Genomic DNA, 27,627 nt, shown 5'->3' with positions numbered 1-27,627 from the left:
AACTTGAAATGTTTGGTATTGGATATTGTTGACAGATGACAATACGCCAATTAGCACAAATGGTAAGTTCCGTCAGTGCCTACAAGTGTGCCTACTGGCCGCAAAATGGCAATACCGGTTTCATATGTATACACCTGGTAAAAGATATTCCAATATTGGACAATATACAAAAAAAATTGTTTATCAGCAAATTATTAGTTAAATAATTTTTTCACGATTTTCCATAAATACACCTTTTCAAAAATTAAGTTGCAAGAAATTGGAATCAAAACAATATTAATTAAAAAATTTCTCTACTGATTGTAATTGTTTATTTTATAAACGAATTTTATGTACAAATGCAGAAATCAGGCATTTTTCGACAGAAATATTCGTTTTTTTCTATGTCAGTTTTTTCAATTAGGAAATTTATGAGAATTTTAGCATGATTCATAATTTGTAGATTAATCTTATGATTTTTTAAACAAATGCATTATTCGGGAATTTGTTGACAAAAAAATTCCGTTTTTCAACGGCAGTCATTTCAGTCAGGAACTTTAAGACAATTTCAGCAAAATTAATAATTTTTTATCAATTTTATGATTTTTTCAAAACAAATTTAATAAACAAATTCATTATTGGGGAATCTGTCGATAGAGAAATTCTTTTTTGTTTCGATTTTAAAATTTAGTTGGGATCTTCATAATGAATTCGGCAACCTTCATGATTAGTTGACAAATTTTAATGATTTTTAAAAACAAATTTAATAAGCTAATGTATTATTCGAGCACCTGTCGATGGAAATTTTTTTTTTCGACATTCTAAATAAAACTGTTGACATGAAAAAAGCATTTTTCTGTAGAAAAATGCCTGATCAATGCAATTATTCAACAAATTTTTTGAAGAAATAATAAAATTTGTCAACTTATTATGAATGTCGCTGAAATTCCCATCAAGTTCCTATCTGACAAGACTAGCATTGGAAAAACCGAATTTTTCTGCTGACAAATGCCCGAATAATGCATTTGTTTATTAAATTTTGATTAAAAAATAATACGAATAATAAACAAATTAAGAATTTTGCTTCAAATATTATAAGGTTACGAATATAAAAAAATGTACAGCGAAAAAAAAACAAAATTTTCTCTCGAAAAATACCTGATTCTTGCATTTGTTCATAAAATTTGATTATAATATAAAGAATTATAATCTTAAGAGAAATTTTTGTAATATCATATAATTTCCATTTAAATTTCTTTCAATATAACTAGAAAAAACTTATGATTATGAAAATCATTGAAAACATTGTTTCAACAAATAATTTATTCATCAAATTTGTTGTTGTTTAATATATAAAATTGGAACATTGTTAGTTAATATTATTTTATGAAACTTAGGCACTTTCAACACTTTTCCTGTAATTGACGAGCACTGTGAACGTCAAATAGAAAAATTTGCCATTTTTTCGTCATATTTGTTTATTTATAAAAAATTGAAAACCTAATAAAAAAACAGGCCCTACAACTCTCTTATAAATCTAAACAGCTTTTAAAAAAAAATTTGTTAAAATCGCTCAGTGCTTCAACATCTCAGCATATAACACTAACCAGCTATGATTCGTGGTTAACCCCCCCCCCCCCACATCCTCGTTAATCGAAATTTGTGGGTCACTGAGGTAGGGATTTTATTCAGAAGTTGAAAAAGATTAGGCTAATGTTTAAGACGTATATGCTAGTTTTAAATCATAAGAATAAAATTGGAAATGCGTAAATTCAGTTTTTGGAAAACCGGCAGATGTTGCAGTAAAATGTTTAACGACAAATTTAAAAAAAAAAATTCGCATTTTTTCAAACGGGACAGTGAAACTACGTCTGTTTTAATATCAATGCATGTTGTGAATTGTGCGCGCTATGAGAATGTGCCCGCAAATCGGGCAGATTTTTAATTAGAAATTTATTTAACTCTTTCCATAACAAGTTATTTACTTGTTCTTGAAGATTTATCATATCAGTTTATCATATTCGTTGCAAAAAAAAGCTAAACAGAAAATGAAAAATTTTAAATAAGGTTCAGAGTAAATTTTACAGTAAATTCAGTTAGTGCACAGTTTTTATTTAGGAATATTACATATGCATTGTATATTTATATTGTTTGATTATTATATCTATGGGTTGCGTGAGGGACTTGCTGGCTTAGATGGTAATACCATGCTGCACAGACTAAATTAACTTAAAGTTGTTATTCCAAAAAATTGGGTACTTTTAAAAATTTACATAGTATTTTTAATGGATTTCAGTAATAGGGTGATGGGCCTGATTAATTTGTATTTTGGCCAGGTTGCAAAGTGGTTGTTTTGGTCCTCCAGGAATTGCTTAGGTTGCAGGTGGAGATGTTGAGCCAGATTCGCATTATTTGGGGGTTGACTGTTATTATTCCTAAAAACAACAGCATTTGGATTTCGATTTCCTGTGAAAAAATAGTGAGATGTGAGTACACGTTTATGAAAATAATATAAATTCGACAATTTAAAAAAATGTATTTTTTCGTATTTTACGTACTAAGCATTTAACTCAGAAGGTCTTGATTGGTCTAAAATACGTATTTTTAATTTAATAAACACCTTAGGGGCCGTACTTAAATTACTTAACGGATTCTAGGTCCTCTCTAAGCCTCCTCCTCCCAATGTAACTAACCGTCACAAAACCCCCCCCCCCCCGCCCCCTCTTTCTCTTTCTGTACATAATTTTTTAATATTCAAATGCAGCAGAATTTTAATATTTTAACATAGAATATTTTATAAGCGGAAGAAAACAATATTTCGGATAGAAATTCAAAAGCGAATTTGTAAGCTCGAAAGATAGATTGTCAACAAAAGAGGAACATAGTTTATATTACAATCCAAGAAGCACTGCGAATTACGCGCCCTGATTCTATGTACGCAAAGTTCTCTTTTTTTAGTTATTAAATAAACCAGAATATTTATATCGTATTTCCCTCATGTCGTAGGATTGGATTGGATTAGAATGGATTAAAGTGAAGTGGATCAGAATTGATTGGTGTGGATTGAAATGGAGTGAATTGGAATGGATTAAATTGTATTCGATCGTATTGTAATTAATTGGATTGGAATGGAATGAAGTTAATTGGATTGGAATAGATTGGAATGAATTGAAGGGGGGTCGATTGGAATGAATTGGCGTGTGTTTGATTTGATTGAAATAAATTGCATTTGAGTGAATTGCAGTGGATTGTGTGGGAATCTATTGAAGCGTATTCGATTGAAGTGAATTGGAATGAATTGGTTTGGAATGTAGTGGATTTCAATGGATTGTAGTGGATTCTCTCAGAATGGATAAAAGTGGATTCAATCAGATTGGGTTTTAATGAATTAAAGGGGATTCAATCGGATTGTAGGAGAATGAAATGGATGGTATTTGCTTGAATTGAAAGTGTTCATGTGATTAAAATGGAGTGAATTGCAGTGGCTTGGAATCGATTAGATAAATTCTATTCGATTGAAGTGAATTTTAGTGGATTGAAAATAGTTGGATTGAATTTGAGTGGATTTAAATTGATTTGAGTAAATTGGACTTGAATTAATTGAAATGGGTTCGACTGCAGTATATTCAATTAGATTGGAGTGGATTGAAATGAATCGCATTAAAATGGATTGAAGCTGGATGGACTGGAGAGGATTGCAGGAGACTATATTGGAGTAAATTCGATTAGATTGGAGTGGGTTGACATGCATGAATTGAAATGGATGGGAAAGAATTGGATTATAATTAATGAGATCAGAATTAATTGAAATAAATTTAATTAGATTTAAATGGAATTGGTTGGATTCTATTGCATTAGAATTAATTGGATTGGAATAAATTGAAATAGATTAGATAGAGTGGTTCCGATTGGATTGCATTGGATTTAAATTAATAGGATTTGAATGGATTGGAGCTGATTGGAATTTATTAGTGTGGATTAGATTAGAGTGGATAGGAATTAATTGATTATTATTAAATGAAATTGATACGGGTAAATTTGAATATTTTGAATTGGTTTGGAGCTGATTAAAATGTATTAGAGTGAATGAGATTGAATCGGATTGAAGTAAATTGAATTGGATTGGAATTAATTGGTTTGGAATTATTTGGATTGGAGTTTATTGCAAATAATTAGATGAGGTGGTTTCAATTGACTTTTAGTGATTGGAGTGTATGCATTGTGAAGAACATAAGTGGAATAGAATGGATTAGATGTGAAGGAATTGTATTAAAGTGCATTAAAATGGATTGGAGCGGATTGATTAGTTTTTGTAGCAATTTTATTGGATTTAATTGAATGGAGTGGATTCGATTGCAGGTGACTGGAGTTTATTGGATTGTGTAGATTAGATTGGAATAGATTTATCAGATTGGATTAAAATTATTTCGATCAGAGAGTGAAAGAGAAATAAAGAGGAGTATATTAAAGTGGATTGCAGTAGATTTTAATAGCTTAAAATAAATTGAATTGGAGTAGGTTAGAATTGTATAGCGTGGATAAGATTGAAGTCGATTGGAATGCATACATTAGAATTACTTGGAATAGATTGGGGATAATTTAAATGGATTAGAGTGGATTGCAGCGGATTGGAATATAATGGAGTGAAGTAGATTAAAACAGATTAGGGACGACTAAATTGGATAGGAATTAATTGGATTTGAGAGAACTTGAATGAATTAGATGAAGTGCTTTTAAATGGATAGCAGTCGATTTAAGTATATTGAATTGTAATATATAGGAATGGATTAGATTGTGATGGTTTAGATTGGAAAGAATTAAATTGGAGTGCTTTCAATTGGATTGCCGTGGATTTAAGTGTATTAAATTGTAATTGATTGGAGGGGATTGGAATGGATTAAAATATATGAAAATGGATTATAGTGAATTTTATTGGAGTGGATTGAGATAGATTCGAGTGCACTCAATGGAATTAGTATCGTTTATATTGGATTGAATTAGATGGAGTGGATTCGCTTGGATTGGATTGGAGTATATTGAATTGTAATGGATTAGAATGAATTGGATTTCCTCTCTGGTGTGAAAGCTGCAGTACGATTCCACGTAGAGACCAAACGAGTTTTGAGATATTAGTAGTGAAAATAAGCCCTTTTTCATCAATCGGTCTCAAACCGTTTTCCAGTTATTGTGTTCACAAAAAAGTGTGAAACCCGCATCCACACGCCACCTATCAGAAAAACGTAGTAATTCACGCACTTTTTTCTTTGTGGGCCTGGTCCCCCTGGTTGATGGATACTTGGTTCGTCATTTATTTCGCATCCTCCTGCAGGTGTTCCAGTTCCTGATATGATTTGTGGTGAGCCTGCATGTGGTGTTGGTGTTGCGATTCCTCCTGTTAGTCCTGAAAAGCCTCCTGATGATGCAAGATGTGAACTTTCTTCTCTGACTGATGATGATAAGCTTTTTCCTGATCTTATTGATGGTTCCCATGATGATGTTCGAAGTGAACCTTCCAGTGGGGCTGGTGATGTGCTTTTCCCTGATTCTTCTGATAAGTGTCCTGAAGATGCATGACCTAGACTTCCTGGTGCTTCAAAATATCGGCTTCCTACTCTGCTAACTGATGAGGATCCTGCAGGTGTTTCACTTAGACTTGTAGGTGCGAGGTGAAAATCTGTTTCTGAACTGCTTTCTGATGAGGTTCTTTTTATGCTTGTTGAGACTGGATGTTTGTCTTTTGTTGGTGAATTTAATGCAGAATACGACATAGAAGTAGAACTTGGTCTTGGTTCTGTGAAAAAAAATTATCATGAAGTTTTCTGATATACGTTGGGAAAGTAGCTGTATTTTGAAATTGTAACACATTTAAATTATTCTAAAAACTAAAAAAAGTGATTTCCGCCTATGCATCCCAGTGGGCACAAAATTTGGCGACGTATTTGCGACATCGTTACGACATATTCACGACAACTTTGCTACATCCTATGTCCATGTCGTTACAGTGTCTTTACGGTATCGTAAAGACATCGTTAGATAATGCGACATATTTACGATATCGTAAACAAGCCTTAGGGGCATGAACATAGGATGTCGTAAAGTTGTCGTGAAGATGTCGTAACGATGTCGTAAAGACATCGCTAAATGTTGTGCCCATTGGCATTTTGCATGGGAAACTTCGAGTCCGGGGGGGGGGGTCGTTGCCCTCTATCATGCAAAAAAATGTTGCTATCCATTTCTGGATAACCCTAGTTGACAACGTGTGGTCGTGCTTGTAATTAATGAGTAATATTAATTGAAAGCGCATAGGCGGTCTGTAAAACCGCACTTCCACAGTAAAACCACGTTTTCAAGTCACTTGTTGATTTTCTTTGAAATTTTTATATATTTTATAATCCAATTAGGTTATTTTCCTTAATTTCTTAATCCGCCGGTAATATTTATTTTGTAATTTTATACAGTATCTTTAAATATGCATGATTAAAATTTCATTTTTTTCTAATCTAAAAAAATATTTGTTAAATTTGCACTGAATCCATTTTAATAAATGAAAAGATAATATATTTCGCAAAAGCATTTTAAAATTTTTTGGTCATGGTCCAGTGATGATGGTTGAATTGGTTATATAATCTCTAAACTTTTTATTTTAAAAGGTAGAAATTTAATATTTTCTCATTTTCGGGCAACTCAAAATAAAAAAAATTTGAAAATGGACTCTTTTGATGTTGTGAAATTAATTACTGAATTGGTAAAAATAAATTTTATAATCAATCATAGGTTTTATTTATTTTTTAAATATAAAATGCAATTATTTTCAAACAGTAAATTTGAGCAGATTTAATAATGAAACGAAATTATTGTCAACATTTTCATATATGTTATTCATTCAAGCTTGTTGAATTTTAAATGACTCCAGCTTAAAAAAATTATCATCTTGAAGATTTCGAACTGAAAGCTAATCAACATAAATAAAACTATTTTTATTAACTATTTTGAAGAAGAAAAATCGCTTAAAATTAAAAATTCTATTTATGGTATATCGGAGAAATTGCATTACTTTTACGGAAACTCATATCAGCAGTCAAAAAGGTTGCTTCTTTATTTTAAGTTTTGTAAGTAATGAAAAAATAAATAACTTCTTATCTGAAAAAGTAATTTATAAATATATTTCCTTCAAAGAAAACATTTTTGAATGTTAATGAAAAGCCAAATAATGTCTTTCCTAATAAGTTTATTCAAACAATTAAATACTTAGTAAACAACTGTATACTTTAAAAGTAAATTCAAGAAAAAACTGTATTTATTAAATCAAAAAATGATATTTTCTTAAAAAATCGGCGACAAACGTTTTGGATATTACGAAAAATTTTTTTTTCATTGTTTAAATCGTAATAAATAAGTGAACTTAATAAGAAATTGTTTTTAATAACTACCTAAGTACAAATGAATACATACATTACCAAGTGTCTTTTTTGAAAACGTCCTCGGTACGATAAAATAAAATGGTTTTCTTTTTGCTTTTCGCCTAATTATTTTATTTTTAAATAGGCAAATATTTCTTAGACTTTTGAAAATAAAATTCACTTCCATTATAATAGTGTATGTATTCAGGAGCTTTCAGCTTTATTATTTACAACAATTTTTAATTCTTTATAAAATTTTAAAAAATCTAATGAAGAGATTCTTGAAACATATGTATGTATTATTTACAAAATTCTGAAGATCATGAAGACCAGGAGATTTTTAAATTCCACTTTTGTTCCGAGTAAAAACCGTTTTTTATTATGTACTCAGATAAATGCAAAAAAACTTTGAATTGCACTAAATTTTCATTAAAACAATTTTTTTTAGATTTTTTTTACAAAACTTTAACAAAGCATTTAAAGTGTCAATCAAGTAGTTATAATTTCAACCAAAAAGATCGATTTTTTTAAAAGGAGTTGAATTCTCAATCAAAACAGATTATTAATCAAAAAGGCAGTTACATTTTAAACCGAAAATATGAAATCTTGTACTAAAAGAGATAAATTCTCATCAAATGTCTCTGATAGCATATGATGCGTTTCCAAAAAAACTACCCTGAATCGCACACACTTAACCCTTGTGATAAAAAACGTTCTAAAAGTATATAAAGAAACCTAAAACTACTTTAAAATATTTCAGAACTTCAAATTTATTAATTAACACTCCAAAATGTATCCCTCTTATAATTTCCCCCGAAAACTACCCTTCCACGTAAATGTATTTGTAGAAACTTACATATACTTATATTAAACGTACAAAAAAAAAATTAAGCAAACTCTGATTTCGGTTACTTTTTTTTGCTTTCCGATAACGTATAATACGTGCCCTAGAAAACTACCCCTAAGTCGTAGATACATATCCCTTGCGATCAAAAACACTTTAAAAGTAGGAAAAACAGTTTAAACAATGTAAGATGATTTAGAACTCCAAATTAATTACTTGGCACTTTAAAGTTTCCTTCTCATTATAATTTTCCCCAAAAACTACCCTTCGACGTTAATGTATATAGCGAAACTTATATATGTACGTAAAATGCATAAAAAATAATAAAATTCAAAAAGCACAGTTAGTGGATATTTTTCGAATTTTTTCGATCTCCGATGAGATATATAACGTGCCTCAAAAACTACCCCTGAGTCCAAAACATCTACCCCCAGTGACCAAAAACGTTTTAAAAGTGGGAAAACTACATTGAACAGTATAAATATGATTTAGAACTCTAAATTAATTATTTAACGCATAGAAATTCCCCTCCAAATTATAATCTTCCCCAAAAACTACCCTTACACGTAAATGTATGTTCAGTATGTATGTCCACTATCTGTGCTTGCTAAATATTACTTTTGATACGTTTAATATAAGTATATTTAAGTTCCGCCACATACATTTAAGTGGAAGGGTAGTTTTCGGGGGAAATTATAAGAGGGATAAATTTTTGAGTATTAAGTTATTAATTTAAAGTTCTGTAATATCTTTATGTTGTTTAAGGTGAAGTAGTTATTTGGAAAACGTATTATATTTGATCAGTGAGCAAAAACAAACAACAAAAATCTTCACTAATCGTTCATCTCATCCTAATATAGGTCACTATAGGTCAAATTGTATATTTCTAGTTTAAAATCTAATGTAACGATAAAGAATAGAGATAACTCAACAAATTTTGTTTTTAAATAAAGTTCATGTTACGTGGAGTAAAGAAAAATATTTAAAAATGCCTACATTGCTTATTGTAGGGGTTAAAGTAAGGGGTGAAGTTGAGCATGTTTAAAAATCGATGACCTTTGGCTCTTCTTTTTTCTGAATCTCAAAGGGAAATCACGATATTGATACAATTTTTTAAATTGTAGTAAATGTAATACAGATGGACGAGAAAATTATTAGGACACCATCAATTCCTAAATTAGGGGTTGAAATAAGGGGTTGAAATAAGGGGTGAGTAACTAAAAATCAGAAAATTTAATGAAAAACATTGTAAAGGATTTTCGTGGGTGGTGAAAATGATTCTAACAACCTTCTCTTTGAAACCCTCAACTGTATAGATGGTTTCTCCCTATCATTCCCCTTTCTGGGGGTGGAAATGGACACCTCCAGGTACTTTTTTTATTATATATAATTTAACGTGTTTTAAAGTTATTTTACAAGAAATTTGAATGGACACAATATTTTAATGTAAATATTTCTTTTAAGACTATTTTCATTATTATTATTATAAACAAATTTAATAAAAGAATGCATTATTCAGGCATTTGTCGTCAGCAACATTCGTTTTTTTCGATGTCAATTTTTTAAGTTAGAAACCTCATGATAATTTCAGAAAATTGACCATTTTTTAATTAATTTTATGGGTTTATGAAACAAAATTTAATAAATAACTACAATAATCGAGCACTTATCGACGAAAATTTTTTTTTTAATGCTAATCCTTTTAATTTCGAAATTTATGATAATTTTAGCAACATCTATCACTATTTTATGAATTCTATTTTTTTAACCAAATTAAATAAACAAATGTATTATTCGGAAATCTTTGACGAAAAATTCGTTATTTACGATGTCAGTCCTTTTAATTGAGCACTTCATGTTAATTTCAGCAACATTCATAATTAGTTTTTAAATTTGATGATTTTTTAAACAAATTAAACGCAAAAATTCGTTTTTTCAATGTCAGTCCTTTTAATTGGAAACTTTACGATAATTTCAGTAACATTCACAATAAGTTGAATAATTTTATGTTTTAATTAAACAAATTGAATTTAAAAATGAATTATTCTGGCATTTTACGACGTACAAACTCATTCTTTTCAAAGTTAGTCATTTTATTTTCAGAAAAAAGTGTTTTCCTTCATACAGTATTTACAGTTGGCCAACATATTTTACAGAAATTATTCATAACAATTATTAAATGTATTGTTCAATCATTCCTTTGGCCAAACACCCATGTGTTGGCCAACTGTAAGTACTGAATAAAAAAATAACTTTTTTCTGAAATGAAAAGGACTGAAAAAAAACCATAGCTTTTACGTCCACAAAAATTGCGAAAATATTGCATTTTTTAATTTAATTTGTTCAACAAAAACATCAAATAAATCGGCTCATTATAAATTTTACTAAAATTATTGTACAGTTTCCAATTAAAAGTACTGCTATTGAAAAAAACGAGTGTTTCCGTCGATAAATGCCTAAATAATGCATGTGTTTATTAAATTTGTTAACGAAATCATAAAATTTATTAACAAATTATAAACTTTCCTGAAATTATCATAAACTTTCCTGAAATTGTCATGAGGTTTCTAATTTTTAAAAATGGACATTGAAAAAAACGAATTTTTCTGACGACAAATGCCTGAATAATGCATTTGTTTATTACATTTGTTTATAACATTAACAATAATAGTCTTGAGAGAAATTTTTTAAATTAAATATTGTTTTCAAAAAATTGATAATGTAAATTAAAAATCAGGATCGACAACTCTCTCTGAAATTTTATGAGCTTTTTTAAAATCAAAAAATTCTCATCCTGACATTTGTAAAAAGGTTTTGTTTAACCTTTTTTTTCGTAGTTTCGTCATTTTTCGACAAATCTTTTTTTTTCATTTTCAATGTTATTTTTCACGAAAAAAAAGTACGCGTCCTATCAAGAAGTTATTCTCAACGAAATTATAGAACTTTAGTATGATAAAAATTTTGGTTGATTCACCTTTTTTCGTATCCGACATAGTTTGACCATAAAATCGAATTTTTGACCTTTTATTATTTTTTGTGCAATCAAAATTTGAATTTTCCATTTTCCAAGAAATCTAAAAATTTATTGTGACAGTCTTGTAGGGTTTTTAAAATTAATGTTTTTCTTCTTTCGACTGTTTTTCATATCATGCGTTGTTTGGCTTAAAATTCTGAATTTCAATTGATTAAAATTTTTTGTTAATGCTATAACTCTGAAAATTTTCTTTTTATCGAGAAAAATATTTAGGATAAATTCTTAGTTATTGTGTCTACATGCGGACAGACAGGCAGACCCCATCGTAAGAACTTGATTTTCGGATTCAGGGAGTCTCGAAACGTGGAGATCCGTTGAAAAACTGTGGTCTCAAATTTCGGACAATTCTAATACTTTCCCAATCATAAATGATGTTAATATAAAAAAAAATTTAATAATTTTCAGAACCCTTGTTATCAGTGAAAAGATTAATTTCGGAAATCAACTGAAACCCTTTTAGTGATTGTTTATCATTATCATGTGTAATTGTGTACATTAGAAAGACAAGTAAATCACATTATACCCTAGACTTAATAAATGCTTATATTTGAAATTCTTCATAATTTCTTCTTTCCAGAAACATAAGAGGTGTACGTGTCTTTTTTATTTACAAAAGTAATCAACGAGCAAGGTAGTGTTTAGTGAAATATCACTTTGTAAGCATTTCACGTGTTTCTGTCAAACCTTGTACATGACATTGGAAAAATTTTGTTTCACAGTACGAGATATTGAGAAATTATCACTTTCGTAAATAAAAGTTCCACGTATCTGAAATCTTTGGCAATGTTTGTGCAATTATTTCAAAAAATTTGAAATGTTTGAGAAATCATGGAAAACTGTCGAAATCTTTGCGAAATTTTTAAAATTTTCATGTTATTTTTAGAAAATTGTTGCGATATTTGTCAATCTTTGTGAAATATTTTTTATTTATCTAAAATCCTTGAAAAACTTGTGAAATCTTGAAAAAATCCTCAAAATATTTGTGAAATCGTTGCAATTCCTTCACAAATTCTGGCGGCAAATTAAAAATATTTTCGAAATATTCAGTAATACTTCTGAAATTATTAGAATCTTTGTGAAACCTTTTAAATATTTCAAAATCTTGGCGAAATAATTGAAAATTTTAGAAAATTGTTGCAACTTTTGTTAAATATTTGTTAAATCTTTTAAATGTATCCAAAATCTTTGTGAGAACTGCGTTTTTTTAAATATTAAATAAAATAAAGAAATTGTGTTTCTTTATAAAATGTTATGCACTAATTTTCATAAACACAGGAATTCATTTATAAAAAATTTAATTTTTTTAATTTCTGCAGAAAAATTATTTGACCCAAAATATGGTAAATACACTGTCCAATTTTTTCATTATATATATAGATTATATATTATTGCACTTACCGACGAAATCAAGCAGAAAACCTGCGACCGTAAGCAGCAAAGATGCGGTAAAAAACTTCATTCTTACGATCGAAGGGCTAAATTCGTAAGAAAAACTGCTGAATTGTTAAAAAAATGACAGCTATTTATACTAGCGATTTCTGAGCTATAGCAGGAAATTTGACACGATTATTAGCATTAACCTAACCCGGATGCTAGAAGCAAGAAAATAAATTTCAAACGAGAACAAGGTCTAATTATACATCGAACACTTTCTATGATTATTTGCTATGCACTTGTATGATCTTTCTGGCCCCTTTTATTCATTCACGTCGAAAGTCAAATAACTAAAAAATTGTAGAAAAATGTGCTTTTAAAATTATTTTCTTTGATTTTTGTTAATTTTAATTTTGCCATAAGCAAAAACGATCTTTTAAAGAAACGAAAATTTGTTACATCATACATAGAAGATATAATAACCTTATTTGTATTTAATAAATTTCGTCCAAAACTTGAGTAAAACATCGAAAATTGAACAAATAATTCATCATTTATTTAATCAAAGTCAAAAAGTACACAATTATTTTTTTAAATTGTTTTGATAAATAGCAGAGATTATTATCGATTTGATTGTATTCTTTTCACATCACAGAGCAAAACACCCCCCTCCCCCAAGTTTCCATTTCCGGAGAAAGAAAACCCACCATTTTTTTCGAAAAAAACTTCAAAATTCGATGTAATTAACATAGGAAAATTTTAAATTTTTGAATATGACCCAAAAATTAAAAAAAATACATTTTTACGTATTAATGTTACTTTTTATCAATTTTCGTCCTCATTTTCATACAAATAATTACTAATGGAGAAGTTGAATATTTACCATGATTGTTTTTAAAAAATCTTAATTTTTTACAGAAATGTAAATTATTCAAACAATTACAATGGCACAAAAAAAGTAGTCTGTCCAGCGGATTATACCAGCATATCTATATGTTTTTTGGTTCGCTGAATCCAAATCTGGGGTTTAAAAAACCCAGTTGGCTTATATTTTTTCGAAAGACGTAAAAATAGAATTAAAAGCGACGAGAAAAGCGATTTTTCGTTTATATTGTTTCCAAAAACAAATATCGCGATGCATGCTTGACTTAATCAGCATACCTATTTGTTTTTTGGTCTCTGAATCCAAATTCAGGGTCCAAATAACCCATTTGGCTGATATTTCCTCGAAAAACGTAAAATCGACCTCGGATTCAGATTCAGCGACTTTGAAACATATAGATGTGCTGATTAAGACCACCGGACATAACAATTCTGTTCTTTTTTTCAAACATATACACAAAAAATCGCTGTCTTGGCCAATTTTACGAATATTTTTGCGTTTTTCGTAAAAATATGAGCTAACTAAGTTATTAAAACCCCGGATTCGGTTTCAGCGACCCTAAAAGTATACAGATATGCTGGTGTAGTCCGCCGGGCAGACCACTTTTTTTGTGTAGCGGTGTTATTTATTCCCAAAAAATAAAATAATCGTATTTTTGATTAAATGTAATTTATTGTCATTCTTTGACGCAGTAAATTTTACTAAACACATTGTGCAATTATTTAAACCGTTATTTATTGTCTGTTTTCGGAATTTAAAAAAATCGAGCCAGGGATATCAAATCTCTTTTTATATGGGTATCCTCTGCTACTTTTGGTTAAATAATTACACAATTTGGATACATTTATTTTATTTTTAACAAGTTTTGTTCTTGCTTAAAAAATTCTTATTTGCTTAAGCAGTCATTTTTCTATAACTAAAAAAATGAAATGAAATGGGACATATAAAATTTAAGTTTCTGACTGTATTGTGTATGAAAAGAACACATTGACCAATTTTTTAATGTTTGATTGTTAATTTCTTGAGCAAATAGAAAATTTTTAAACATTAGAAGAATTCTATCAAAATTATGTAATTATTCAAAACAAAGTAGCCTAGGATTACAGTTTGAAAAAAGTAGACATCTCTGGCTCAATTTTTAAAAACTTTGAAAATAAACAATAGATAATTGTTTAAATGATTAAATCATGTTTTTAGAAAAATTTACTACTCGAACCACCTTAGACTACACTTTTGGTGGACTGTGATGTTTTTTATAGTCTTGGAGCTGTGTTAGCACTATATATACTAGGCAGTCTGATAAGTCCCTGAAAAATGAAACACGGAGACGTTTTTTTGGCCAAAGTCGGTTTTATTTTTCAACATACTCTCCTTTTAGGTCGATACAGAGAGTCCAACGATTTTCTAACTTTTTGATACTGCCCGAAAAGTACTCGATCGGAAGGTCTCCAAAATACGCCTCAGTTTCAGCTATGAGCTCCTCATTTGAGTAAAAACGCTTAACGGTGAGCCATCTCTTCAGGTTAGCGAACAAGTAATAGTCGCTGGGGGCCAGGTCTGGTGAATACGGTAACTGAGGAACCAATTCGAAGCCGATTTCATGCAATTTTGCTCGTACAACTAAGCATGAATGAACAGGCGCATTGTCGTGATGATAAAGCGGTTTTTTCTTCTTCAAATGCGGTCGTTTTTCGGTTATGGTCTTACCTTTTTCAAGATAGTCCACAAATATTATGCCATACGCATCCCAAAATACGGAGGCCATAACCTTTCTGACCCATTGTTGCGTTTTTGGACACTTCGGAGCAGTTTGGCCCGGTTTCGCGCGCAGAGCTATGCCTATAGCTACTACTAATGCCTAGAGCATTAGCTACCTCTCTCAATTTCACTTTGGAATCATTCAGCATCATATCATGGATTTTTTCAACATTTTCTGGTGTAGGGACCTCTTTTGGGCGCCCAGATCGTTCAGCATCAACTGTGCTCGTGCGGCCACAACAAAACTCTGTAAACCACTTATGAATCGTTTCAATCGACGGTGCAGAGTCCGGGTAATACTTATCCAGTTTGGCCTTAGTCTCGGATATCGTTTTCTTGCGAAGATAGTAGTGTTTGATCAAAACTCGAAACTCAGATTTTTCCATATTAAAAAAACTCTGAGGTTAGTCGCTTCTCAGTGCTGTAACTTGTAAATGCGTAAACATAAATGGCTGAAGTTTTGACAGGCGACATTTGAAGGATCAAGCTCGACGAAAATGGTTCACATTAGTGAATACTAATGCCATCTCTGAGAATTTTCAGGTACTTATCAGACTGCCTAGTACCATAGAGTAGCCTAACAGTGGGATTTTTGGAAGATCTCAGGCAGGTTATAGTACCTGCTCAGGCATTCTGATCCTTGAGCTAGTTCAAGTGTTGTTAGGAATTGTTGTTTTAGACTCAGTCCTGTGTAAGTCACTTAGTTCTTTGTAATCTGGTGAAAATGCCCCTTCCTCTAGCATAGGCGATGTCACCCCCGTGAATCAAAAGCGACTGTTTTGCTTTCTTTGTTGTTGCATATCCAAAAGGACTTGTTACTTTCCTTCTCGGAATATTGTTGTGATCACGGTGACCCTGGCAAGCTCATCTATATTTACTTCGGGTCCATATACAGGAAACAGAAATTTCAAAGCATGATCTTGTATGTGCCTGAAGATTGGTTGGATCTGTGCCGACGTTAATAATGATGGGCAGAGCTCTCCTTTTTGCGCCATGCGAATGACATCGAGAGTTTGATCAGCTGATCGTAGACATTCATCCAATTCAATTTTGATGACATGTACTAATTTGGTTCATGCATAAGTGTAGTATAATTTTTTAAGGGATGTAGAGATACTATTAGTAGATCCAATAGCATCAAGGGTTGCTTGTACCTTTCTCAGTTCTTCGAACTCTGTACAATTGACAATAGGTTTACCCTCAGTTGTCTTTCATCCGTTGACTTCCCAGTGTGGGCCCCATTTAGTATAACTGTTGATAAGGAAATTCGAGTCCGTTTTTATCTCCAGTTTATTAATCCTGTTTTTAATTGCTTTGCTTGTAGCTGCTGTAGCGGCTTGGATTTCGGGAAAGTTATTTGTTTTTCTCCTCGCGCCGGGTTGAGATACATTCCAGGGATCATCGTGGCCGAACCTATTTGGCTCTACTATTTTGTTGTAAGTGCACGCTCTGTCTACACATACATTCGTAATTGTATTGCATAAACTTGGAAAGCAGGAGTTTAATGAAGAAGGAGGTGCACTCTGAGGTTGGCGATCTTCTTTAGGCATTGGTAATTGATGGTAAATACTGTGGAAGCAGACTATGTTTTAAAGGAATCTTTTATATCATCAGAGATGGTACTTTACCGACCCAAGGCAACCCACTAAACCATGAAATTAGAAAATTCGAAATATTATTTTCCATCTAGTCTGATGAGACGTTAAGAATTTTCTCTTATTGAAGGTTCTTAACTTGATCAATATTGTGTAGATTTTTTGCCATCATGGTTTGGAGCGTTGTCTTCGGTCGGTAAAGTACCATCTCTGATGATATCACAGATTCCTTTAAAATAATCACTTGTACCATTAAAACCTAGCTAAAAGTAAGCTTTATTTTCTTAAATTAAGATTTCCTATTCTGATCTCTCTACTAGCTTAATTGTAAAAGCACCTGAATGGAAATCAAAAGTTTTGTGGTTCGAATCCCAATGGAGTGAAGAAGGAGTAAGATCTTTTTTTCAAGAAAAAATTTTAATTTTTATTCGAAATATCATTTTCCATCTGGTCAAATTACGCGTTAAGCATTTTCTGTTTTCTTTCTTAAATGACAACTTTGTGTGGATCTTCATGTGGGGTGATTACTAGAGAGATTGATGAGCAGCCTGGGTCGGAGCAGTGTTGCTGAACGAACGTGTTATTTAAATAAATATCACGAGAATTCTGGACCAATCTAAATATTTTATATCCGTTCCTCACATTACTCCGTACCCCGCCGAATGAGTCACGCCTCTCCTGAAAGGGAAATGGCTTAATAGTGTAATAAATTTAAGACTATGTTTCTTTATATGTAACGAGGGATCGGATTCAATACTGCCTCCGCTTTCTGAAGGCGCGTCATCGGCTGATAAGAATCCGGATGTGTATACGGGAGCCTTGAGACTTGTCATTTTTCTCTTTCATTTTTCGAGTCTACTAGCTAGACTACTTTGATTCAACTCCTTAATTTTTAAATGGGGTTAGGGGAGGGGAGCTTATAATATTGAGCTGAACCTTCTTTTTCAGTGACGTTACCCACTTAGATTTCTCGGAGTTGGTTTCAGAGTGGATGGTGTCTTTCTGGAGCTGCTCTCGATCAGCCCTTGTGAAGTTCGTTACATTATCACTAAGCAGCTTTTGAGGAGGACCCATTCTAGCTGTGAATCTGCGTAGTAGTGCAACGAATGCTTCTGATGTAAGTGCAGAAAATGCTTCAAGGTGGATTGCCTTCGTTGCGAAGCAAATAAAAAGTGCGAAATGTAATTTTTCTGTCTTTCTAACACGACCCTTATTTAACGAAGTGATAATAGGTCACCATAATCAACTCCAGTTACATAAAATGGTCGACTTGGTTAAACTCGTTTTTGTGGTAGTTGTCTCATAAGTTGATTCATTTTAGGTGGGTTATTGCGGAAGCAACGTAGACACTTATGCACTGTTTTTCGAGCTAAACTTTTTCCATTCAATGACCAGCAATGTAAGCGAACTGCTGAAAGCAAAGCTTGTGGCGCAGCGTGTAAATATCTAAGATGCTCTTGTTCAAATATCAATAATGTTAATTTACGTTTTGTTGTAAGAAGAATCGGGTGTTTTCTAGAAAAATAACAGTCTGTCCTCCACAATCTACCGCCCACTCTGAGAAGACCGGTGGCGTACAAAAATTTGTGACAATGTTAAAAGTTTCCTGCTTGACTTCAGTTCCTTCTTGCAGTCTAGATGCTTGGTATCATCATTAGAATGAATTCTCTCTGTAACTTTTATTAATAATTCTAAGGAATTTTGTAATTCCGTAGTTGTTAACGCAGAAATGTTTCGTTCTGGGACCTTACTATCACCTTTGATAGTGAAGAGGTGTCCCTTATAATTTCCAAGAGAATATCTTCAGGAGGCTCTGAAGCAACATGTGCCTTGATAAAACCTTTTTTTGTGCATTTCAGTTTGAACACCAATGTTATCCTTGAATGTAATTTTTACTGTTGTCTTGGAAAGTTCCTCTTTCAAATAATCAGGTTTCCACCACAATTTGGTGTCCAGTAAATTGGAAACAGACGAACCTGGAGATACCAAATCGTCTGCATTGTCCTTTCCCTTAACGTGATACCAATATTGTGCTGAGACTAGCGTCTCTTCGCATCCATGCTAAAGCCATCATGAACCTTTCGAAGCATATTTGTTATCAAACTGCAGTCCCATAGCTCTTTCAACGCGTGGCATTAATCTTGCTAAAATAAATGCTCCGCACAATTCAAGTAGAGGGAGTGAGATTCCCTTAGTTGGTGTAACTTTAGATTTTAAACACAGTAATGTAGTCAATGATTGTTCAAGATTGTCAAAACTCTGAATGTAAAGATTGTAAACGCAGGCGCCATTTGCCTTTGTAGACGCGTCGCTAAGTCCATGAAGGTCAACTTGAACTACATTGTCGCAAATGACTCTTCTTGAAATTCCAATCCAGTCTGCCCGAAAATCCGACCATCTTGACTTTAATGTATCAGGAACTGAGTTTTCCCAATTTAACTCTAATTTCTAAGTATCATTCATCAGCATTTTTGCAATGATGATTACTGGGCCTGGCCAACCGAAAGGATCATAAAGCCGAGCTATTTCTTTATATAAGTATTGTGATTGTTTGTATTCCTGTATATTTTCTGTATCTGTTATGTTATTTATTTGTGTATATACATTAGGTTTTTGTTTCTCTAAATTCCGAAGTTCTGAACAAATGTCTGCAATTTCATCGTTAAGAATATTAATTTTGAATCTTAAACAATCTTTCTGTAGATGCTGTATGATGTTTTAAATAGTATCCTTGTATCTTTCTCTAATCTTCCGGAAAAATCCGTCTTCAGGTGTAATTCTTACAGCACTCATATTTCGAACAATCAAGATAAATATAAATTGGTGTTAGGGTATTATTTGCATTTACATTAGCGTGTACGTTACTAGACGGTAATTCAAGACTTCACTCTGGTGCAAGTTTTAAAAAAAATGTTATACAATAATGCTCTATGATCTCAATACCACCAATATATCTAAAAACAAGACCTTTTTTGTATGCCTACAGATCGCTGTCGGTAAAAAAAGTTGATGGCAACGTAGGGAACAGAATATGATAAATTTAAATTTCAGAAGTACACACAAAACAGAGATCAAATTTGAAGTTGTAAGATAAATCTTTGTTTGAAATTAATTTTAAAAACAACCACAATTATGAATTCTCATTAGAGTAGTTCAACATTTAACCGAAGAAAATTATTTCTTACGAGAATGTCATGGTTGATATTTCCGACAAAAAATTGTCTATATTAAATCAGAAATAGTTTAATTTATTTCGGGAAGTCGTGACCCTTTTTAAAAGTTTTACAACCCGGATGGTAAACGGAATCAAACAAATTTTAAATAAAAAAAAAGGTTTCATGACGTATAACATAACACGTGCTATGATTATTTTTATCTATTTATTAGATAATTATTGCGCTCTTTCCATATCTACATAAAAAATAAAACAGAAAAATATAAGGAAAATAATTATTGGAATGTACTTTCTCTAATCTGAACAAATTTTTATTTTTATTTAGCAAAAATTTTGTTTTAAATAAAGAAAGATTTATAATAGCCTGTGTCAAAGATGTCATACCAGCAAGAAAGATCCACCAATTATATGCTCTTGTAAATCTTTTTTGTTGAAATTTCGTATTTATGGTTAAAATCTAAATATTTGTTGTTAAAAGTTAATCTAGAAAAATTCCCTTATTAGATATCTAAAAAAAATTATATTAATTACAGTCTAGTATTAAAGTTTTTGAACATTAGGTGGCAATCGACTTCTGCAAAATGAAAACAAGCATAAAAAATTATTTGTTATTAAATAAAGTAAGAGTATTTTAATTGCTGTATAGTTTTTATTCAGAAATATTGCATATGCATTGTAAATTTATATTGTTTGTTTATTATATCTATGGTTTGCCTGAGGGACTTCCTGTCCTACTCGGGAGTGTCATATTACACAGGGTGAATTTAATTTCAGTTTTTATTTTTGAAAAATTGTTACTTTTTTAAATTTATATTCTATTTTCAATAGATTTTTTGGTGGTTGTGTCAGTCTTCCAGGACCTACTTAGGGTTGAACTTAGGGTGAAGCTGATGAGCCAGATTCGCATTATGCGGGGGTTGCCTGTTGTCATTCCTACATGGTACAGCAAGGATGATACCATTTCCTGTAAAAAAGTAGTTTAAAAAATATAAGTATGCTTTCATAAAAATTCAAAAAAATTCAGCCGAGGTGTATTTTTCCGATTTGCGAACAGATTTTTTTCTAAAAGTTTTTGCGTATTTGAGTTTTGTGCTTTGTTTTTCAAAAAACTTGAATTTTTTTCTTTTAACTTGTATAACTTTCGAGATATTTATTATTTTCTTTTTGATTCTGATAGCGGTCGTCATCTTCTTTCAAAATCCCCCCCAGAATTAAAAAAGGTTAAAAATTAACAAAATGGCAGAGGTTCTAAAAAAGTAAAAATCGATTTTCTTAAAAACCGACCGTTTAAACTTTTTGTAAATTTTTTTTAACTTGTAGTTTGATAATAAATATATATCATGTAAATTTTATGCTTGCTAAACAACTTTTGTAGCCAAGAGAATTTTTTCTTGTTACAACTTTTCTTCTTTTTCTTCGAAACAATGACAGATAGGAGAAAAGGTTAAGATGAAAGTTCGCATGTCTAAAAAGTCTTTACAAAAGATGTCACTTATTCTTTTGCGATATTTTTTATGGTTCACAAAAAAAATTCAATAACTAAATTTTTAGGGGAAAAAATTCTCCCGGCTTTTCCAATAGTTTAGCTGACATGATGCTGCTGAATTGTTTTTCTTTTATTAGTAGAAACTTAAAAAACATATTTAGAAAAATAAAAAGTGGGGAATTCCTAATATTATAATTTTTGATGTTTATAAAATGTGAAGAAAACAATGAAAAAGATTTTCTTAAAAACCCTACCTTTTTATTTTTATTAATATTTTTAAAAAGATTTTACTAATAAAAGAAAGGCCTCTTAGCACCATCATGCGGGCTAAACTATTTTTGAGGCCGGGAGAATTTTTGTTTACCTAAAAATGTAGTTTTTGAAATTTTTCGGTAAATTATGAAAAATATCGCAAAAGACAATAAGCTTTGAAGAAAGAAAAGAAAAGAAAAAAAGAATAGAAAATTCGTTTGTTACAAAAAAGAATTTTTCTGACTACAAAAGTTAGTTAGCAAGCATCAAACTTACAAGATATCTTTATTCTAAAAGTAAAAGTTAAAAAAATGAGAAAAAATTCAAAGCTGGATTATTTGAGAACATATATTTTTAATTATTTCAAAAAAACACCTGTTATTTTGTTAATTTAAAACCTTGTTTTCAATTATCCGGAAAATTTTAAAAAGAGACGATAAACGCTATTAAAAAAAAAGGAAATGATAAATATCTCAATTAGGCGGAAAGTTATAAAGGTCTAAACAAAAAATTGTTTTTTTTTTTAAACAGAGCACAGCATTCAAATACGCATAACTTTCTAGAAGAAATTTTGTTTGAAAATCTCCATTTCATGCAAAAAAATAGTAGGAAATCATAGTTAAACGTTTATAAAAATAAGATAAACTGTGAAATTAATCAATATTTAATTTTTTCGCATTTTAAGTACGAAGCATCGCATTGAGAATGTCTAGATTGGTATAAAATAAGTATTTTTAATTAATAAAAAATTCATTACACTTTTTTATTCAGTTTAAGTTAGTTTTATTCTTTTATTAAATCGAAAATTTAATATCGTTTTTGTAAAAACAAGGAAATATTTCGTCACCCTAATTATTAGAAATTAAATCAGCAATAGTTAGAAACAAATTGAAAGTTAACAGCTTTTCTGCTAAAAGGGTAAATTTTCAAACCAAAAAGACAAATTTTTGACAGAAAATAAATAATTTTTTTAGCCTATATTTTAATTTCAATTGAATTTAATTTTAATTAAAAACAGATAAGTTAATTTAAATAAACGAAGTACTGGATACGTTCAACAAAAGATGTTTTTGATCTACAGAAATTTAACTTATAACAAAAGTGAGGTTTTTATTTGAAAAACATTATTTATTAAAATAAAATTTATCAAAATCAAAATATAGATTAAAGAATGCAACTACTTTCCTGAAAATTTAATTATGTTTCTCGAAAATTCCAATATTTTGTCGATGTAATCTTCTTTCGTTGAAAATTTAACGATTTTTGTTTTGAAAATTAAATAAAAAGGAACGAATTATTTAAAGTCCAATTTAATTTAAAAAAATCCACTTGAATCTATGAATTACGACTTTTCTACTGTAAAAAATAAATTTTTAATAAAAAATATGAATTTTCTGCATAAAAAGATAAATTATAATAAAGTGCATAGTTTTCTTTGCGAATCAGTTGATTTTTAACTAAAAAATGGTTTGAAAAATGTAGTTAAAAAAAACAGAGATTATTCAATCAATAGAATTTAACTGTAATCAAATGGATTAGAGAAAAATTGAATCCTCAACCAAGTACATAAATTTTCTAAAACGAGAATTAATTTTCTACACGAATAGAAGAATTTTCAAAAAAATACGTGAATTTTTCACCATATAGTTGAATTCTTAATTCATAAAGTATACATTTTAAACAAAAATGGGAATAGCTGTATTTTTAGATAACATAATTAATTTTCAGCAATAACAAAAATTTTCAATGAAGTGATTTAATTTTCAACAAATAAAATTTGTTAGATAATACAAAATGTAATCCTTAAATATGTATATTTCTTTTAAATCTCTTTTTAACAAACAAAAATATAATTCTTAACCAACTTAATTCAACGAAAAAAGATGAATTTGCAAAAAAATAATTAAATCACCTTCGAAAATAAAAAAAAGAATATTTTTCAACAAAATTGTTGAATATTCTACAGAAAAAGATTAATTTTCAACAAATGAGTTGCATTTCTTACCAAAAGAGGTAAATTTTAAATCAAAAATGCATTCTCTGCAAAAAAAGACGAGTTTTTATTCAAATAAATAAATTTTCGGACAGAAAAGATCAATTTAAAAATAAGAATAGAATAGTTGCATTTATAGTGAAGAAATTTAATTCTCAACTAAGAAAAATATAAATAAATTTCTTGCAAAAAAGTGTAATTTTCTACCAAACAGATATATTTTCAACTTAAATGACGATTTTTCAAATTAAATGATTTACCATTTAGCCATTTTTTGAAATTCTACAAAGTGTTAAAAAAAAGTTCATAATTATTGTTTTAAATCCTTTTCACCGAAAAAACTGGGGTTTTTTTGGTTTCAAAGGAGCTGCAACAAAAAGTAACCATTCTTGCTAAAAAGGTCACGAAAATTATGAATAGTTTCTAAATTAACTCAAAGAATCGATTGAAACGATTTTAGTAGAGCGTTTTTGTGACTTCTGCATTGATTAATTCAAAGATTTCAAAAGTTATTGATGCAATTTTGACTTTAATGCGAATTAAATAATATAGCACTAGAAAAGTTTTATGAAGAAACAAAAATCATAGACATTAGTCATTTCTGAAAGAAAGATATCGCACATGAGATCGTTTTTAAGGTTATGTTGAAAAACCTTTGTTTTTCACTGCGCATGTACCAAAAAGCGCGGCACAGTTTAAAATTTATAAGGGGTCATATTTAAATAGCGTAACAAAGTACTTGAATTTTCAACAAAATCAATTAATTTTTAACTTAATAGTTAAATTTTCATTCTAAAAAGATAAATTTCCAACAAAAATGTGTATTCATTCCTATAAAAAAGCAGAATTACGTTTTCAGTTAACTTTAGTATTTTAACTTTCACCAAATTGAAAAAAAATCATTTTTATTATTTAATAATTAAAAAAAAATTTTTTTCAACAACATTAATAAACTTTTAAAATGATTTCTCAAAAAACTATTCAACTAAATCTCATTTAAAAAATGGAATACTCAAGCACAGAAGGGTAATTTATAATAAAAAAGTGGCGATTTTCATGAAAAAATTCTACAAAAGAAGATGAATTTTTAAATGAAAACGATGAACTTTCAAAGAAAAATAGTTGCATTTTCTGCTAAATAAGATTTCAGTTTACTTTTCACGATCAAAATATCAATTTTTGAAGAAGAAATAAGTTTCTACGTAAAAAAAATTTAATTTGAAATCCAAAATGACTAATTTTTAACAAAAAATAATGACTTTTAACGAAATTGTTTCATTCTGTACCAAATACTTACATTATTATCTAAATGAATAAATAAATTTCCCTCAAAACAGATGAATTTTATTTTAAAACAAAAAAGTAAATAATTAAAAAAAAAATGTATGCCATTTGTTTTAAGATTTAAAAACAAACTATTTTGTCGAAAATTGTTTTTTTGTGAATATTTATTTTTCTAACATTTGAATTATTCTAATTATAGTTGATAATTGTTATTTTTCAGATGAAAATTCATGAAGTTTATTGAAAAGTAGTCTTTTCTGGTAAAAAATTAATCTTCTGTTTTGTAGTAGCTTAAATAAAAACTTTTTCATCAGTCTATGTCAAACCGTCACACAGTGGAAAAAATTGACTTTTTTGGGTTCAGCATGTGATTTTTGTGAATTATTTTTTTTGCATTAAGTTTACAATTTTTTTTATAAATAAACAAATTTGACGAAAAAATGTCCATTCTTTCTATTTGACGTTCCCGGGGCTCTTCAGTAACTGAAAAAGGTTCAAATCGCCTAAGTTGCATAGAGTAACATTATTTAAAGATGTTCCAATATTATACAATGAACCAAAAAACAATTTGTAATAAAATTATTTGTTGTAAACATTTTTTCTATGATTTTCGATAATTATATGTTTTTTCATGTTATATTGCAAGCAATTTAAATAGAAACAATATTATATTTCCAATTTTTTTTCTTAGGATCATAATTGCTTATATTATAAACAAATTTAATGAAAAAATGCAGTAAGGATGCGTTTTGCGACAGATAAATTAGTTTTTTGCATGTTAATTTTTTTTTTAATTAGGAAATTTATGAAAATTTTAGTGAAATTAATAAATTGTTGATTAATCTTATGACTTTTTTAAACAAATTTAATAAACAATTGCATTATTGGGGCATCTATCGACGGAAAAATGGTTTTTTTCTATGTCAGGCATTTAATTCAGATCCTCGTGATAAATTCAGCAACATTCATGATGAGTGGATACGTTTTATGATTTTTTTAAACAAATTTAACAAAAAAATTCATCATTCGGGTACCTGTGGACGGAAAAATGTTTTTTTTTTATGTCAGTCTTTTTAATTGGGAACTGCATGATGATTTTAGCAAAATTGATAATTGTATGATAAATTTTATATTTTTACAAAAACAAATTTAACAAACGAATGAATTGTTCATACTTAGTTGATAATTTCGGTGATTTCTTGAACGAATTTAATTAATACATGCATTATTTGGGTATTTGTCGACGAAAAAGTTTTCTTTCAATCGCAGTTATTTCAGTTTAAGTTTCTTACACTTTCATTTTTTAATACGGCTGCAGCTTCAGGATAAATTAGAATGACCTTTTTCTTCAACTTTTGTCTGTGATATACTACTTTCGGATCAGTAGAAATCAACATTTCGCGCCCAAGATCTACATTAGTAGCTTCTCTGCTACATTTTCAAATATTTAATTCCTGTATATCTTTGAAGATTTCATAAGTCTCTTCTTGAGCTTCCTCTGTTAATTCTCCAAAAGGAAAAAAAAAGATTTGATAATTTTGGCACCGCGAGGAATTCTTTGATTTAAAAATTTACGAAAATTAAATTAGACCAAAATCCAAATTAAAAATCCAATTTAACGTCCAATAATCAAATTGATGCAAAATCCTGTCAAACAAAACAAGAATCCAACGACCAAATTTGGACCACAACGAATAAACGAAAACAAAAATCCTATTGTAATTTGAAAACAAAAAAACAAAAAATAAAAAAAAAATAATAAAAAAAATTTTTTCTTTCCTCTTTTTTATTTTTGTCCGAAAATTTTATTAAATTTTTTTGTTTCTTTCCAGATAACAATAGGATTTTTGGTTTTCGTTTATTCGTAGTGGTCTAAATTTGGTCGTTGGATTCTTGTTTTATTTCACAGGATTTTAAATCTTTGATTTCTTTTAAAAAATCATAAAATTCATCAACTCATCATAAATGTCACTGAATTTATTATGAAGATCCTAATTAAAACTCTAAAAACGAAAAAACAAATTTTCTGGCGACAGATGCCCCAATAATGCATTTTAAATTAAATTTGTTGAAAACAATCATAAAATTGATCAACAAATTATAAATTTTGCTGAAGTTATTATGAAGTTTCTAATTTTAAAAGTTGAAATAGAAAAAAAAAATCATTTTTTCTGTCAACAAATGCCTGATTGATGCATTTGTTCATTAAATTTGTTTTAAAAAATCATAAAATTCATTTGGGCTGCTGATATGGAAGCCCTAGCCACGCGTTGCTGTGGCTTAGTTATACTACGTTGCATTTATGAAATACTAAACCTAGCGCCCTCTATTGCCTATTTACCTAAACTAGATAACGCGGAATGTTCAAGTGTCGGTTCACAAACTAACTCACACCGATATCTGTTATTAAATATGGAGTACACAAATAAATACATTTAATTTGCAATAAACAAATATTGAGGTAGTTAAATGTAATAAAAAGTACCCTATCCTTTAATTTGTACCAAATTACACCAAATAAAGAAAATTTCAGCAAAATCGGTTAGGTAGTTTCAAAGTTTAGTGGTGAC

The sequence above is a fragment of the Belonocnema kinseyi genome, chromosome 4 (assembly GCF_010883055.1).
Source record: "Belonocnema kinseyi isolate 2016_QV_RU_SX_M_011 chromosome 4, B_treatae_v1, whole genome shotgun sequence".
In the NCBI taxonomy this organism is placed as follows: Eukaryota; Metazoa; Arthropoda; class Insecta; order Hymenoptera; family Cynipidae; genus Belonocnema; species Belonocnema kinseyi.
Note: the sequence above shows the minus strand (reverse complement) of the source record.